This window comes from Felis catus, chromosome A2 (genome assembly GCF_018350175.1).
Source record: "Felis catus isolate Fca126 chromosome A2, F.catus_Fca126_mat1.0, whole genome shotgun sequence".
Classification (NCBI taxonomy): Eukaryota; Metazoa; Chordata; class Mammalia; order Carnivora; family Felidae; genus Felis; species Felis catus.
Window position 1 is genome coordinate 117,629,625 of NC_058369.1, and position 12,544 is coordinate 117,642,168.

The 12,544-nt window shown below is 45.1% G+C and overlaps 1 long non-coding RNA gene across 1 annotated transcript in view; it reads right to left on the minus strand.

The window, feature by feature from the left end:
* Nucleotides 1-4,824: 4,824 nt before the first annotated feature.
* The window catches only part of LOC102900808, an 85,891-nt gene continuing 78,171 nt past the window's right edge, over nucleotides 4,825-12,544 (minus strand). The window contains exon 5 of the long non-coding RNA XR_002740524.2: nucleotides 4,825-5,244. This is a non-coding gene — a long non-coding RNA (uncharacterized LOC102900808). The remainder of the gene's footprint in view (nucleotides 5,245-12,544) is intronic.

Genomic DNA, 12,544 nt, shown 5'->3' on the forward strand with positions numbered 1-12,544 from the left:
TTTTGTTTTAACAGGGTGAGGAAGAAAAAATAGTATCGCCAACTTTTACTTGTGTGCAAACTTCGTACACACAGGATTTAAACAGATGTGTGTGTTTATAACCTTAAAGATGCACATATGTAACACATTCCACAGTGTATTTATTTGCACAGTTGATTTGACTGAAAGACCCTGTATTTACATCTTTTAATTGTGTTATGTGAGAGTGCTACACGCGTTGTTTATGTATCTGACATTTATGATTGAAAACCAAGTGGCTCGTGGAAGTTAGTTCTCCATAGGTTTTGGAAGTATTCCAGACCAAAAAATTAATTGCTGCCAAGAAAGGCATGGGTGGGGGTGGCGTACGGAATGTCAGTTGATTTCCAAATACTTAATTTGGGACGATCAAAAGTAAAAATCAAAAAATAAAGCGCCCCGCTCGATACAAAGCACAAAACTTAAGGCTAACTTCTCCCATTCAGGGAAAGAAAGAAGCTTTCTGTTGCTGTTCATGTGTGATATTTGAAAGGGGCTGCAGCACAGTGTAAGGATGGGGAGGTGGGCAGACCTCTCCGGAGCCCACATCCAACACTTCTCAACGAGGATTCCAGAAGGCCCAGCCTGTAAATGCCTATATTGTCTTCCTTCCCCGCAGCCACGGCCAGCTGAACATTCTGCTTGGTCTGTCCACAAAAGTTTTCTTCCTGCATCCAAGAGTTCAGGTTTTAAAACGCACTCTTGTTGGGAAAAATTCTAAAATCAGAAAGGATGTGGTCTGAAGTGTTGAAGTGTTTGGCCACGTATGGAATACACCACTCAGAGAAATGAAGTGGCACATTTATCAAGTCTCAGTGTGAGCTTTTCAAGCTGGGGATCCAGTATAGATTTGTTCGAGCTGCCCTGGCCAGAGCTTACTGAATGTCTTCCTCCGCTGGACGTGTGTGCCTTTTGTATTGCCCTCCTGAAGTACGTAGGTGCTGCTACCCTTTGGCACAGATTATTAATGCCACTGACAATTCTGCTATTTCCCCCTTCTCTTTGTCAATAACTCAGGCTTATGAATCCAATAAATATCTGCCTAGACTTCAATTATGCATGAGTGGATTCTCTCACTCTTCCCTCTTAGTTTTCTGCAGCACTGGGAACAAGTTATCATATACCACGTGAGATGGGCTTGCGCACAGAATGGTGCCTCTAGGGGAGTGCTGGGAGCATCGCTTAGGTCATACCAAGTCCTGCTAGAAATACACACCGTGCTGCTAATCTTCAAATATGGAAAGGAGAGGCTCTCTCAGAAACTACCTTCGCTCTCTATTTTAAATTCCAATGGGTATGGAGACAAACAAGGGTAAGGAATTTTCGGTTCCGCTCTGCTGAGCTGCACAAAGTGACTGGTTAGCTTGATGGGCAGAGGGAAGGGAGAATTAGCAGTACTTTGTCTCCACCCCTAACTCGATCTTTGAGCATATTTGTTCCAGTAAAATCAGGTTAAAATAAATGAAAGGCAGCTTGAAGGAGGCTTAAGATAATGGGGAGAGTGTGCATGCACATGAACTTCAAGCCTCCCCTACCTAGCACCTGCCAGCAGACCCGCCATTTGATCCTCAATCACAGCCCAGAACGTGCACCCCAGCCCCAGCCTGGACCATGGACGAGGCTCCACTGGGGAGCACTGGCTGTGTGCTCTCAACATCTAAAAATCCAGTAGCCGAGCTCTGATTTCTGTTGTGAAGTCAAAATACAGAAGGAACCCCAAAAATGGAGAGGGAGAAGGGGCATCCAGAAGGTTGTATCAAATGAGCGAATTTCAGTAATTGTGGAAAGATAGAGCCAGAAGTGACAGAGCAGGGGGGCGGTGGAGGGGTAGGGATATATGTTGCAAGAGAAAAATGGTATTTTCTCACCCTCCTTTTCTTGTCCCCCCTTCTCTGTCTCTCTACCCCTCAAAGATGGGGTTTGCAAAGAGGTAGACTTGTCTCCATATAACAGATAATGTGGAGAAACCCACATAGAGAAGAGGGGACACGGGGAAGGCCACTCCCACTTCCCCATCGCATATGAACACCACCACCACCGACTCCTCCTCTGGAAGTTTATTTTCCCTACACCTTTTAGGAAAAGGGGGACGTTTTCCCTAAAATAAAAGTTTTAAATCTGAGGGAAAGATAATTCTCCATATTTTTGGAGGGCTAAAGCTCGGCTCGTAAGCAGCGCCTATGATGAGCCCTTTATCCAGAATAGCTAAAAGGCATGTGGAAGGACGTGTCTAATGTCACTCTGGCTTTCTCAAGCTATCCTTGTCTCATGGTCGGCCTGCAGGTTACACATGGAGCGCCCCTGTCCTACTGCTTTGAATGCACTGCTGATCTTTGTTTGGGTCATAACAATCAGGTCTTCTCACTCTGCCATCCTGGGAAGAGGATCAATCAAAATTCTTGTCACACCTGTCCTACTTGAGAGTTTCCACTTTAACCCCCATGCCTTTGCTGTCTCATCCAGATTGCAAATCACTTCTTCCTTTTTCAACTTGAACTTCGGCATCTTTCGCTCCCTTTGCTGCCCCTCCCCCAATCTCCTCATGTAGCACCAGTCTGCTGTTACTCACATTGCCAGAGACAGCACCAGGAGATTCACCTGCAGAGTCTCTTGTCCTATGGGTCTCTGAGTCCACGGGTGGGCACCCCAGGATCCTGGAGATGCACTGTGGGTGGAGGGGGGAGGACACCACAGGCCCGATCCTACCCTTGGAGTTCCACAATACGCTATCGTCCACACTAAAGGTCCTGAGACTTCTTACCATAAAGAGGCCTGCTTCATGTCTATAAAGTGACACTGCACAAAATTATTTCAGAACCCCAACTTTTGAGTCAGGCCTTCTACCATTTTGCAGAAGTGCTGTTGTGAGGGGCATGTGTCAGGAGATGTCGCTGGTCCACATGGTGGGTCTATCCCATGGTGCTTGTAGGCATGGGCATGGGCCTCGGGAAACGAGCTGCCTCTCCAACCCGCCCCCACCTTGTCTTCACCCCACAAGCGTACAGCAGTTCCTGGTAATGCCTGAGTTACAGATCTGGAGTGACCAGCCCTGGAAGCCCAACCCTAACGACTCACAGAACTTCAAGACGTTCCTCTTGTCTGCCTTCAAGTGACAAAGACTGATGGCTATACTACAAAATAAATCCTTTCTCCCCTTGTTCTTTGACAAGAAGAACTTCTAATTTGGGGGCTGGACGTGTCAGGATTCTGAGTAATCCTGGATAGGTGTGCAACTGCAGGGAGGGCTGTGGGCGCCATCTAGAACTGTGTTTAATGGGAGGGGGCATGCCCTTCTTTCCCTTCTCCCCTTCTCTGCTTCTGGAAAGATGTGATGGCAGGGGCTTGAGCAACCACCTTGTGTCCCATGGTAGAAGCCACATGCTCAACAAGGTAGAAGGAGACCGGGTGCCTGACATCGTAGAACAAGATATCAGCTCCAGATTGACACATCTCTTCATCTTTTATATGAATAATAATAGAGTTTTTATTAGGCCACTGTTATGGTGAGGTTTCTGCCACCTCAGCAGAATCTAATCTTAATGCATTTGGCTCCTCTCTTCAGCTAAGCCCTCAGATCTCTCCAAGGTAAACTAAACGCCCAAATTATTTCCTCGAACAACCTCTCGGAAAGTCATCTCAACTGGGAACAAGTTAGCTTCAGGGCGACCCCACTGGAGCGTCTCAACTGATGACCTTCTGCCTCCTGTATCTGGACCCTCTCTCACCCCAGATCTTTCGCAAGGAGAGCAGGAGGTGGGAGTTGACTGGACAATCATCCACACCACCGTGATGAGCACCTTGGCTGTCCCCTCCTGGGTGGTCTAGCCCGAGTACCCATCTGTTTTCTCACTCTTGGCCCCGTATAACTGTTCTTTGCATTGCCAAACTTTCGGTGTTATATGTTTATTTGGCTGTATTCCCATTTACGATCAGTGTCTTCCCCACATGAAGCATCCAATGTGCTCATTAGTATATACACACCATCTATTCTGACGGGCTCAGTGTCATGTGGTTCAGCTTCAACATCACACAGCATCTAAATTAACAGACACTCCAATACACGACTCTGACCCTGCCAGTCCATTTCATGTTTAAAGCCATAGTGCCAAGGCTAGTAATTCAAAGGAAGGCAAGGAGCGCCTGGGTGGCTCATTCAGTTAAGCGTTCCACTTCAGCTCAGGTCATGAGCTCGCGGTTGTCAAGTTCAAGCCCCCCATTGGGCTCTGTGCTGACAGCTCGGAGCCTGGAGCCTGCTTCGGATTCTGTGTCTCCCTCTCTCTCTGCCCCTCCCCTGCTCACGCCCTCTCTTTCTCTCTCTCAACAATAAACAAACATTAAAAAATACTTAACAAATAAACTAAATGGATAAAAACCCTAACGTTAGAATATCGAGCACTCGGACACGCGAAAAGAAGATTTTTGCACAAGAAAGTGGTGTTGTAACCACTATTTCTGGGCTGTGGAGTCACCTACTTTCTTAGGGTTTGTTGCCAATGAAAAGGTTTTCAGAAAAAAATAATGTATTTGTACAAAGGCTTAGAAAAACCAGGAGCACACCTACATACGCTTTTGACTGCATCTACCTGAGGAGAGGAAAGAAGACAAGGAAGCAGGAAGGGAAGAAGAGAGGCAATGAGATCCGATCCATAATCTTTTTTTTACATGGCATCTAGCATGGAACCTGGTGGCTAAAAACAGATATTTCTCTATGCCCGAGGGGGGGCAGAACAAGGAACATAGATATCAGTTTCATTGCCACTACCGCTGTTATCCTAAATTTTGAAATATTTGAGCATACAAAAAGCATCATATTGGATGCTCTTTATTGGATGCATAGATCTATGTTTATAGAAAGTTTTAATGGTTGCAAAGACAAATTGCGAAAATGATTCATTTTTTTTTAGAGATCTTGATATATCATCCCGCATGCTAATAAAGTTTTCAATACTGGGCTGCAGTATAGATTATAATACTAATGTTTCCCCTGGGCTCCAGTGATTAGAACTCCTTTGGTAAATGTCTTAAAGTTAAGGTTAATGCACCAAAAAGCTGTAATTCACTGACGTTTAATACTGGCTCGTGCAACATGAAAACTTTGGTAGCAGATGCAGGCTGTTGAGAAACTTTTCTTCAAGCTTTGGAGTCCAGACGGTTCACAGAATGTTTTCTCCCCATGCCCTCAGAGCCGTGTGGTTCCGACACCCTCCTCACGGATGCACAATGATTCTGGAAAGACAACAACAAAGTCGGGGAAATAATGGCATTATCGTTGAAGGGAGCCTTCAGGAGGTAATACTCTAACAAGAATTGAAACTTGAACTCTTTGAACTGAATTTTTCAGGAAAGCACTTCCAAACTCTTGAAAGGAAAACATCAAAGTTTTGAAGGGCAGATATGAAAAAGACTTCCCCTCTTACACCAAAGTGACGCAAATTCAACCTGACACACATTTATGGTGAGTTTTGTGCACCAGTGGAGATGAAACGGAAAAAGGCGCGTGCTCGTCCTCAAGGAAGGTATGACGGTGATCTTTCAGCTGGTTGAGACCTCGGTTTCTGAATTATTTTTCCCTTCTGTCCCCTGCCTACTCAGAAAGGGCTGGGTGGTACGTGGTTTTTGTAGGTGCTCTCTTAAGGTGCAAAACCTCTTTCAGGATAGTAGGAAACAAACTGTAACTATTACGAGAAAACATTTTTTTCACGGGTCAGTTTGGCAAGACCAAGAAGTTTAAAAAAATTTTTTTTTCAACGTTTATTTATTTTTGGGACAGAGAGAGACAGAGCATGAACGGGGGAGGGGCAGAGAGAGAGGGAGACACAGAATCGGAAACAGGCTCCAGGCTCTGAGCCATCAGCCCAGAGCCCGACGCGGGGCTCGAACTCACGGACCGCGAGATCGTGACCTGGCTGAAGTCTGACGCTTAACCGACTGCGCCACCCAGGCGCCCCTAAAAATAGAATGTGTTGATACGAGCGTGAGATAATGGAAACTCTCATACATTTCTGGTGCGAGTGGAGAGAGGGGTGGCCTCTACAGAAAACAACTGGGTAATATTTACCTAAAGTTTAAGTGAATATACTGGTTGACCCAGCAATTCTGCTTCGAGAAAGGTATCGCCCTTTACAAGTACTTTGCTCATCTGTGAAATGATGTATGCTAGAAATAACTTATGGCACCACTGTGAAAACAGCAAGAGATTAAAAGCAACCCAAATATCTGTCAGTAGGGGATAGGTCAATAGGTGGGTAATAAAGTGGATGATAAAAAGCCGTAATGACTGAGGAAGCGCAGCATGAGCTCAGATGGAATCAGCAGCAGATATGTCCAGGAGGACCAAACAGGGCACGATGAGACCATACGGTATGTGGTGCTGTGGCAGGTCTGGCACAGGTGTATCAGGACAACTGTCCTGCATCTCTGTCCCTTACCCTCCCCAGGAACCCAGTGGACTCAGCTGCCAACAGTCTTGTCACAGAGCTCGTCCCTCTGAGAACCCCAGCTCTGTCTTGATACCGTGAAAACCCAGCCTGTCTCTGGGGGGTTGTGAAAATGAAAACGTTCCTGGCTGATGCCTCAGATCTACATGCGGTTCTGGGCCACCCTTTGGCCCACCAGAGAGCCCCCAACACCCAGGGAGCAGCTGCCGTCGGTGCCCCTGGCACCTGCTCCGCTGTCCCAGCCAGCTTTAAGCTTACACAACCAAGTCAGGGCACAAGCAAACCTTGTAAGGGCTGGTGTGCATTGTGGCAGGACTCGGGCTCTGCGATTCAGGGTCCGGCCGCATCTGCAAATCTTGCAGACCAGAGGGTTCGCGTGTTTGTTATCAGGAAGTAAACAGCCTGGAAGGAGGAAGGTCTGTGTTCTTAGCTCCAGCCAGAGACACCAAAGACCCAGAAGGGAAACCGTGGACCACCTCTCCCCATTTCTCCCTGACCACAAAGTGGCTCTAGTAGAGTGAGAGCTGAAGGAGGCCTGGTAGCTTCTGAAATCTTCAGAAACTCCAATAATCGGTGTCCAGGAATCAGCATTCTCCAGTGCCTTTGTAGGAAACAGGCACCAAAAGGGGCCCTGAGAGCTGTGTGTGAACCCATGGGAAATAGACCCATACATAAGATCAGGAGGCTTGGACAGGAGGGCACAGGTGCCCCTGCCATGCGGCCAGAAACAGTCAGGTTCAAGAGCAGGAGAAGACTAAGGAATTTTGGATTACAAAAGCGAACAGACTGCCTGCCTCAACTTGTAGGAGTCAGGGATACAGAAAACTGGACCAAAAGTCATCTATCCTTCAAGAGGACGGCTCCTAAGATGTCACGTATGTCGAGCACGTTCTTCTTCATGCTTTCCTTCCAGTCCTGCCAAAGCGGTGGTTTGCAGGGACCGGTGAAATGCCAGTCCTCCCTGTGTCAGTTGCTCCTAAAAACAACATTTTTCTTGTCCTGGCTACAGACACCTATCAGGATGTACCCAGAGCCTCTGTCTACTATGTCAACAGAGTAGAATGCTTGACAAGAGGAAATAAATCTGATTACCTAAAGCAGAAGCCAAAACCAGAAGGACGGTTGCAGCTTCCAGTGGTGAATAAGTCCAAGGCTGTTTTTGGTTTTTTTGTTTTGTTTGTTTGTTTGTTTGTTTGTTTTTTGCAACGGACATCCTAGGTGTTTAAGAGAAAGTGAGAAGTTACCACTTCTCTATAGGCTCCAGACTGGTCTCTCTCTGTCCATCTTTTCTCTGCCCCAGCCAGTCCCATCTCTGCAGTAGGGTTACTTTTCCCCAAAGTCCACTTTGATTGTTAATAAAATAAAGAGGTTCTCCAGGCATCGCATAGGTTCGAAAACTCTCAGCTTGGCTTTTAGGATTGTCTGAGTTGAAGCAGTATTTCCGGGACTATCTCCAACTAAACTCAAGGCCAGCAGGTTGACTCATCTGTTCTCCAACTCTCATCTCATCTGTTCCATCTCTGTGCTTGTCACTTGGTGCCTACCCCACACCCACCGTCATTTACTGACATCTTGCTATCTTTCAAAATCCAACTCGATGCCACCTCCTCCAGGAAGCCATCCTAATTCTCCCAGCCTTAAGTGCTCTCTCGTTCTTCTGCACTTCTGCAGGCCCTTGTTCCTCATATGGCTTTGTACTACAGTTGCTTTCCAAATGGGCTATGTTCTCCTTAGGAGTTAGATCTTTTATGGATTTTCTGTACCAAGAATTTTCTGGGATCTCTCAGTACTTAGCATTACATTGTACATGTAATGTTGACTCCCAGCCTTTCGATTAGAAGAGGCCTGCTATGGACTGAATTGCATCCCCACCACCCCCCTCCCCCCGCTACCCACCAAAATTCATTATGTTGAAACTCCTAACCCCCAGCGTGATGGTATCTGGAGGTGAGGCTTTGGGGGGGAAATTATATTCACATGAGATGGTGAAGACGGGCCTCTCATGATTGTATGAGTGCCCTTACCAGAAAAGAGCCATTTTTTGTTTGTTTGTCTGTTATCCATTTGGCCAAGTTTTGTCTTTTGTTTGGAAAGTCTAATCCTTTTGCTTTTAAAGTAATTAGTATAAGGAAGAACTTCTGCCATATTGTTGTTTTCTTTATGTTTTCTACCTTTTGCTGTCTCTCGTTTTCTCCATTACTGCTTTTTTGGGAATGAAGTTGATTTTCTACAGTGAACCCGATTCCCTTCTCATTTCTTGTTGTGTGTATCTGTTAAATGCTTTCTTTAGAGTTACCATGGGGATTACATTTAGCGTCCTAAATTTGTAACCATCTGGTTTGAGCTGATACCAACTTAACTTCAGTAGGGTACAAAGTCACCACCCCCCCAACTCTTCCCCCCACTCTGCCCCGGAAAGCTCTGTTCTCCCTTTCTGTCACTGATGTCCCAAATTAACTCTCTCTGTATTGTGTGCCCTGTAACATGGATAGTTATTATTTTGCATGCCTTTGTCTCTTAACTCATGTAAGAAATAAAAAGTGGGGTTACAAAACAAAACAAAAACAAAACTCTTCTTTCAAACTGCTCTCTCTCTCTCTCTCTCTCTCTCTCTCTCTGCTGTGCGTGGACGCAGAGAAGCCAACCGTCTGGGAACCTGGAAGAGAACTCTGACCAGAACCCAGCCACGCTGGGAGTCAGACATCCAGCTTCCAGAACTATAAGAAAAGAAATTCCCATTGTTTAAGCCACACAGTGTATGGTATTTTGTTAGGGCAGCCTGGGCTGGCTGAGACAGGGCCTTAAGAGGTCCTCTGAGCCGGCCTTCTTATTTTTCACAGCGATCCAAAGGGACACAGAGCAGAGCAGGGGTCAAAACCCAGCTGCCCCACCCCACCGAAAACCCCGCAGCCCACAGCTCTAGCAAGTATAACAAGGTTGTCAGATATCACAGAGTGAATGAAAAGGCCCAGAGCAATAAGTATATTTTTCTTAAACATGTCTATACCTTTAAACTCTTTTTATCATAGCTTTGAAATAACAAACCGAAGGCCCACGGGGACCTCCAGCAAGGTCTGAAATTGAGAATTGGGCTTAAGAAGCTGCCAGGGATGAGGAGAGGAAGGGGGAGGACTGCCTGTTTGGTTATAACAATATTATAATTACAGAGTTGTGAGTTATGCAAAGGAGAACACACGGCAGGATTCACCACCACCTCGCGAGATTTCTTGTACCCGTGCACACACTAAAGCATTTCAGGGCTGGGTTTTCTGTTACTGCCACTACATTACGCTCATCCACGTTTTACAGCTCACAGAGGGCTTCCACATACAAGGTCTCATGGAATCCACGCCACAGCCCACGCAGGAACGAGCATCTCTGCGGAGACAATCACCTCCTAGAGCCGAAGTTTCCATAAGTGAGCTGAGTATGGTCACACAGCTGCTGAGGGTTGGACCTGAGACTGGAATGCTGTGTGTGTGTGTGTGTGTGTGTGTGTGTGTGTGTGTGTGTGTGTGACACAGAGAGAGAGAGAGAGAGAGAGAGAGGAGTTGGGGTGGGCTTGACCCCACTTCACTATACACTCCAGGACTACGTTCCAAGAAGTCCACGAACATTCTCCATTAGCTGGTAGCTGAAAGAAAACCGAACTTCTAACGAGGGACCTGAGTTTCAGTCACCAATTCACAACTGACCGAGCAAATTACTTAGTCTCTCTAGTTCCCAGTTTCTTTACCGTGAAAGAGGCGTGTTGGATAGCTTTGTCTTTGATTCCCTTTCAATTCAGACAGTCTGTGATTTTCAGAGCTAAACAGGGTTAGATAAAAGAGCAGGCCAACTCACTTCCAAAAAATTCTGATCCCTGGACCAGGTCCCTAGGAGGAAGACATTATTCATAACGCATCCTCCCCACACTCTTCAAGTGGGGAGGGGAAGACAAGACCTGCATCTGGTCTGAATGCAACGGGAACTGAAGCCTGCCCTATCACTCTAGTTAAAAGACTCTGCTGTAGCCGTGAGCGCCAAAGTCGTCAACGTGGCTTTGGAGGTAAATCAAAACCAAGTATGCAGAAGATCAAAAGCTTTACTCCTCAGAGACCAGCAAAAGGCACATTTCCCGGACACTCTTCCCTATGGAATTTAAGATCTTCTGATATCTTGCCTAATTTAGACCCCAAACCCTAATAACTTCAGGCTGGAAATAGTCCTAGATCAATAAATAGCCAAATCATAGTAAATCAGAAAACAATGTTCACAGCACTGAAAATCTCTTTATCATGGCAGCATCTATACGTATTAACTGTGTTTATTACTCATAACATATGAAGAGTGCGAGGGTTTAATGTGTCATTCCACGAGTTTTTAATCTTTAACACAGACTCTTTATAATCAAGTTCAAAAACTTTCCTCAGTGGTTCCATGTCTTTAGAGAAACAGAACATCTGTCAAGAGAAAGACTTTAAAGCATGTTTTCAACAAGTAAGAAATAAAGCCATTGTGAAGAAAAGATGAGGTTTTAAAAAACATTTGTTAAGCTATATTAGCACTGGCTTTCAAACCCCATACTGTGACATTCTTATATTCTGTATTAATTCCTATTTGCACATGTTATAAAGATCTCGAGGAATCTCAGCCAATAGATTTCTTCTAATCAGCAGAGGTACAAAAGGAGGACAGCAAGAAAACTCATTCATCAGAAGTAATACTATTTGGGAATAAGACAAAATTTTTCAAATTTCCGCATTAGAGCGCCACCTTCGCAATGTTGTGCCTTTCCAAAGTACTCACTAGAATATTAATTACCTAACATTTAACGTTAAGCTCATACTGAACAATGAAATCTATGAAATGACAAGTTCCACATGAAAGGTATTTCTTCTCAAACCCATTAAACTCTATAATAACCATCAACAATATTCAGTTCAGAGCCCCTTAAAATTCCGCGTCATGCACTTGGACATACAGCTGACCTGTAACTTTCAAAGTTTGTTGGCCACCATCTGGCTTTCGTCATCCATCCACTTATTAAGTATTCCGTTAATGTAAATACAGAATAAATAGAGATGCAAAGGGAACATCGTACAGTTCCTGCCATGATAGCCATCATAGGGTGGGAAGAAAAACAAAAGAATTAAAACCACGGTAGTGCACCTGCTGGCATAATCAAAACGTGTGTAAGACACCTGGAGAGCAGAAGAGAGCGCACTTAGTTCTGGGGAAGCTTCCTGAAAGCGGTGGCATCTGAGTTCGGGCATCTGCTAGCTGTAGGATGTTGAGAAATGACTCAGGCTCTCTGAACCATACAGAGTGATAAGCTTTCCGTGACACAATGTATCTAGAACAACAGTGGCTCTCAAACGTTCTGCCTTAAGGGCCCCTTTACACTCTGAAAAATTTACTGAGCATTGCAAAGAGCTGATTTTTATCTGTCGGCACTGATTGTATTAGAATTTAAAACTGGGAATTGCAAAGTATTTACCGTTCGTTAAAATAACAATAAGGGCATGTTAACATAAATAGCATTTTTTCATCTCCCAAAACGAACAAAAATGCATACTAAGTGAAATAAGCCAGTCATAAAAAAAGAAATACTGTGATTCCACTTATATGAGGTACCCAGAGTAGTCAAATTTATAGAGACAGAAGGTAGAAGGGTGGTTGCCAGGGGCTGGGGAGGAGTGAGCAAACGGGGAATTGTTGTTTAATGGTATGGTTTTACTGATGCAGGATGAAAAGACTTGTACGGATCGATTGCGCAATAATGTGAATGCACCGCATTCCTGAACTATACGCTTCAATATGGTGATGACTGTAAATTTTATGTTATATGTATTTTACCACAATTAAATTTTTTAAAAAAATTTATGTTTGTTTATCTTTGAGAGAGAGAGTGCAAGTGAGGGAGGGGCAGAGAGAGAGGGAGACACAGAATCTGAAGCAGGCTCCAGGCTCCGAGCTGTCAGCACAGAGCCCGACGTGGGTCAAATCCATGAACCGTGAGATCATGACCTGAGCCGTAGCCAGACGCTTAACCCACTGAGTCACCCGGGCGCCCCATAGTTATTTTTTTTAATTAAGTTGAGTAATAG